Genomic DNA, 6000 nt, shown 5'->3' with positions numbered 1-6000 from the left:
TAAAACAGTAAATTTGAGTCTTGCAATACCATCACTTATATTGAATAGGGGGCGGCACGGCCTAGTCTAGTGGTTAGTGCGCAGACCTCACAGCTAGGAGACCAGGGTTCAATTCCACCCTCGGCCATCTCTGTGTAGAGTTTGCATGTTCTCCCCGTGCATGCGTGGGTTTTCTCGGGGTACTCCGGTTTCCTCCCACATTACAAAAACATGCTAGGTTAATTGGCGACTCCAAATTGTCCATAGGTATGAATGTGAGTGTGAATGGTTGTTTGTCTATATGTGCCCTGTGATTGGCTGGCGACCAGTCCAGAGTGTACCCCGCCTCTCACCCGAAGACAGCTGGGATAGGCTCCAGCACCCCCGCGACCCTCGTGAGGAAAAAGCGGTAGAAAATGAATGAATATTGAATAGGAAGTTGCAGGAATAGAGAAAACACCAGGGTTACATGTACAGCTAATAGACCGATGCATGTTTACATTTTGAGCTTACACCATCACTTTCTCCTGCAAATATACACAGTAAAACTGGATTATCAACATTTCCCCTTCAGCCACACGGCGATGAATCATTTTATTTAGATTATTTCAAAAGTTCGATGTTGGTGATTAGATGTATGCTGATATTCTTCCAAAGGGAAATCATACACACATAAAAGTGCAGAGAAAAGATGGTATCGTGCGACGGGATATGCACAATTCACTTGCGCCTGCTGGGGGATTGAAATAATGCAGAGGGGAAAGGAAGGGAAAAGCCACATGAATAAAGCAGAAGGGAGATGGATGGAGCAAAGGCTCGCTTCTAATCGGAGCAGGTCGGGAGGCATCCTTGGGTTTAATCAGGCTCACCTCGCCATACCTCAGCACTCCCTTGCCACTATGATGGATGACCCCAAGACATATACGTACGAGTACATGCGATGGCAAGGTCTCTGCAAAGCTTTGGGTTTCTCAAACCAAAAGATGACGAGCAGTCTTTGCTACTATTTCTCCCGTTTTAATTATGGCTCTTCCCCACTGTGCTTCCTTTGTATCTGGGGGAGATAATCAGCTTAAATGCTTCACCGTGAGAGCACAGCGTGCTTTCAGGGCGTTTCTGACATTTCTGCTTATATACCACACAGCGGGAACACACGTGTGTCATTCCTTTTTGCCTGCAGACTGACAACATGTCCTGATTGACTGGCTCCTCCACTACACATCTTGTTCTTTGAGAAGTATCCAAGGCTCACTTTAATGTATTCACGCTTTTCCATGCCATTGCCTTCAAGGGCCGAGGCTACCACTGCACACAGAGCACTTCTTGTAATGGTAATAAATAATGTATGATTAATACAGCTGATTAAACAGTCTGGGAATTCGCTCCTGGTCGGCACGATGCGACTTCTCGCTGAATAACAAAGTTTACCTCAGAGCTTTTCCGCTCTTGTCACACCGTTGTCTTATCAGGAGTCAGACAGCTGCTGCGGATCAAAGAGCGCTCAGTCCGTTTGAAAGTCTGCTGTATTACAATGCTCTGAAACGTTTCAAGTTGGCTGCTTGAAAAGAAAAGGCGCACCTCATTTTGTCTCCCAGAATAAGTCACCTGCGGAGTGTCAGTGTGAGTACAAAATGAGCGTACCGAGCAGATTTAATTTGCAGCTTGGAGCAAATGCTTTACATAGTCACTGGTTAAGGTTAAAGAAAGATGGCCTTCTCAGTTGATTAGTTTAAAAAAAAAGACCAAAGTGCCTTGAAATTCAATGAATAATTTTACTTCTTCGAAAATCCAGAAGTTTCAGTCGCTAACGCTCTTAACACTACTTTTCATATTTTCTTTCCCTAGTCAACCTTTAGCCAAACAAACATGATGCTGCTGTCACTGGTGCTGTTGTCATGACTGCACAAAGTCCGAGTCACATGATCTGCCAATCAGTGATGATGTTTGTAAAGACTGACTATTGACTGTCCAATGACTGCATGAAGACGAAGTGACATTTTTGACCAATGAATGGATGAATGACATGTTGACTGACCAACAGCTGGACAAGGGCTGAGTCACATGATCGGACAGTAAAATTTCCTGACATGACATGGGCATCAAAATGCTTGTACTATATGTCATGATTGCCGCTTGGACTGACCGTTGTTTGCACGGAAACAAGTTACTGGTGTTGCATGGGATGATTGACAACCAACGTTGCCTGGAAAACCAAGTCACATGATCCTCCCATCATTGGTGCTTTGCTGTAATGGTTGAAATAAAAACCGGCCAATGACTATATATATATATATATATATATATATATATATATATATATATATATATATATATATATATATATATATATATATTCTCTGGAGGTCACAAACAAAGTGTAACAATACATGCAAAGTGATGTAATTCAGTAGAAAAGCAACTTGTTTCTAAAATACAGTCACATCCAATGAAAACTGCTTGTTAGTGTGCCTCTACAATTTATGTAACGTAAGCGTACAACTTTTGCTCCTAGCAGAACCTCTCTTGATCTTCTAAAGCAAAAACTTCAATTATCCCCTAATTAGTTATCGAGGGCATGAACTTGAGCATTTGAACTACGGGGGTTGGGAAATCAGCAACAAATTAATGAACAACTTCCACTGTTTTGGTCCATTGCTAATCTCTTGAGTTCAAATGAAGGTCAACATGTACAACGTTGTAGTACTCATTTATATTCCTTTCTACTGTCAGACTGCTGCTGTTATTTTTCAATGATTATACAGTATATAACCTCCTCTAGGGATACGCCAATTGTCATAACGGGGTTACACGAAGAAGACACAGCATTGCTTTGCGTGAGTTGAATGAACAAACAACGTAATTTTGATGATCATATTGTGCATTAAGAGTGTTTAGTCTTAAAGATTTCAGTTATATTGGTAATGGTAATGGTAATGGTAATGGTAATGGTAATGGTAATGGTAATGGTAATGGTATTGGTTTTATTTCATTTGAACATGCATCAGATTACAATAGAATGCATCACATAATCAGTTCACAGTTCCACATGTCCAAAAGGAGTAGGAAGAAGCAAAGCTTATTAAATCCTACCCCTCCATCTGGTACTTTTACAATCAGTAACTGTTACATTTGTTCACTTCCTGCTTTCCATAATACAGTTTAAAAGTTTAAAAAGTTTTTTTTTTTTTTTTTAAGTACCTCATACCGAAGTATGAGCATATGATATGACCATACAATGACATAATGGGTACCATAGTAAGTGTCAATATAGTGATATATATAGCACATCATGACTGGTTCAAAACTCTTCATCCTTGTATTTAGCAAACATCAACTGCTTGTATTGTTTCTTGAATTGGCTCATCGTTGTGCATTGTTTGAGGTCCTTACTCAATCTATTCCATAGTTTGATTCCACATACTGAAATGCTATGGCTTTTTAACGTAGTCCTAGCATATAAGTGTTTCAAATGTACTTCTTCCCTGAGATCATATTTCTCCTCTCTTGTAGAGAAGTATTGGATGACATTTTTAGGTAATTGGTTGTTTTTAGCCTTATGCATTATTTTAGCTGTTTGATGATGAACTACCGTAAATTCCGGACTATAAGCCGCTACTTTTTTCGCAAACTTTCAACCCTGCGGCTTATTCAGTGATGCGGCCAATTTATGTAATTTTTCTAACAGCCGCCAGGGGCTCTCGAGTAGAAAAGGTAAGATTAAGACCGGTGGAATATATGCGTCAAGGAATACTGCAACTTCTTGTCTTGTGCATAAATTAAATTAGCGTGAACATACCCTCATCATGGAAAATTCAAAAAGAAAGGCATATGACGCAGCTTTCAAGCTAAAAGCAATCGAGCTGTCCGATAAAGAAGGAAACAGAGCTGCTGCACGTAAACTTGGCATAAACTAATCGATGGTGAGACGTTGGAAACAGCAGCGGGAAGAACTGGAGCAATGTAAAAAGACCGCGGCGTGTTGTTACCATGTTGCTACCGTTTTACTGCCGCGTCACAGGCACCGTTTGTGAAGAAAGTTATATTATTATTATTGTTAAGTTATATTATTAAAACTTTGAAAACTCTCTCTGTGTACCGTCTTTCTTTGTAAATATGTTTTAATGTGGGCACATGCGGCTTATATACAGGTGCGGCTTGTGTATGTACAAAATCGGTTTTCCTCTAAAAATGTAGTGGGTGAGGCTTATAATCAGGTGCGCTCTATAGTCTGGAAATTACGGTATATCAGCAAGTTTAAGTATTTGTGATTTTAGAAATAATAATATTGATGTTCCAAACCTGTTAGGATAACACTGCCAACGGCTTTATTGCTGGTTGTATGTATTTTTGTAGTTTGGATACTGCTTTATCATGTTTTTTAAAATGTACTTTTTAAACTTTCACTTTTCCTTTTCCCTTTTCTGTGCATTCTAACGCGAGAAAACAAGTTAATATAAGCTAGCTAGCAATCAACGTCATATTAATTTGATACCAAAAAAAGTGCAGTTCCCCTTTTCCCCAGTTCCCCAGTTTTGGCTCATTTTGCAAAAAATGACGTAACCGATTCATCATGTTAAAGATTTAAAAAGTTTTTTTTTTTTTAATGTGCGGGAGTTTGGGATACATCAAGTGAAATGTCTGAAGGAGTACAGGACTGTAAAAAGTTCGGGAACCACTGCTTGACATAATAGCAAAAATACCAGTATGCATGCATACTGTATCAATGTAGAAAATGCAATTACAAACCTCCACTACTTGAAGAAAAATCTGCACCATACCTAATATAGTGGATGGGACTACGGAACTCCCACAAGCAGTCAAGCAAAAAAGCGTATTTCTGATTTAACTGGCCATGCCTTTCACCGACTCTGACCTTTAGCAGACAGAAGGCACTTAAACACTTTTTCAGGGGTTTTGGGGGGGAAATGGAAGTCATTTAAGCTAATGTCTGGCTCAGGCACTCACCAAATCCAATAAAGCAGAAGGTTACAAAGTGTCCATTCAAGTCTCTCACTGAGCCCTTGAACGGCACTGGCTTGTTGGGACCTCAAGAATCTCAAACTAAGCGGACAGGTCAATAACAGCTGTTAGATTCACTCTAACAGAATCCCCCAGTTGATGGTGCTACGCTAAAGTCCAAAGGTTCTGCAATTCGGGATTTGACCAAAGTTTGCAGAAAAAAGGCTGTCTCATTATTCAGAACTGACTTTTTAATGATGTTTTAATGGTAATAATATGTCCTCAGAGTCTGTTTCTTAGCACCTAACATGCTCATCTCCCTCGCTTATTTGCTCCAAGTGAGAGAAGACGCACTGAAACGGTCAAGGAATAACCTCCTTCCTCACGGGACCCACCCCAAGCTAGATGAGACCGCCCCACCAATTCACAGAGGACATTCATTCATTCATTTATTTTCTACCGCTTTTTCCTCACGAGGGTCGCGGCGGGTGCTGGAGCCTATCCCAGCTGTCTTCGGGCGAGAGGCGAGGTACACCCTGGACTGATCGCCAGCCAATCACAGGGCACACATAGACAAACAACCATTCACACTCACATTCATACCTATGGACAATTTGGAGTCACCAATTAACCTAGCATGTTTTTGGAATGTGGGAGGAAACCGGAGTACCCGGAGAAAACCCACGCATGCACAGGGAGAACATGCAAACTCCACACAGAGATGGCCGAGGGTGGAATTGAACCCTTGTCTCCTAGCTGCGCGCTAACCACTAGACCGCCGTGCCACCTCATAGAGGACAGCTTTATCTAAAAATCAGGCTTCCCTCCACATCTTAAAATAAAGCCTGTAGCTCTGCCAAACAACTGCCTGTCAGCTACAGACGTGGGAGCTGTATTATGTATTATGCTGTACAAATATCATTGCAACTGTAGCTCACATAGCTACGCTAATGTTGCTTACCTTTGTAGTAAGTCCACCAAAGTTTTGTGCAAGTTCATAGTTCTCATGGACTAGCTCAAAGTTCATATCACACAGTATAAATATGAATACTTCACGCTCAT

This window comes from Doryrhamphus excisus, linkage group LG3 (genome assembly GCF_037039965.1).
Source record: "Doryrhamphus excisus strain RoL-2023G ecotype Guam linkage group LG3, RoL_Dexc_Guam_v1.1, whole genome shotgun sequence".
Lineage (NCBI taxonomy): Eukaryota > Metazoa > Chordata > Actinopteri > Syngnathiformes > Syngnathidae > Doryrhamphus > Doryrhamphus excisus.
The sequence above is the reverse complement of the archived record's forward strand: the minus strand, read 5'-3'. Positions refer to the sequence as shown.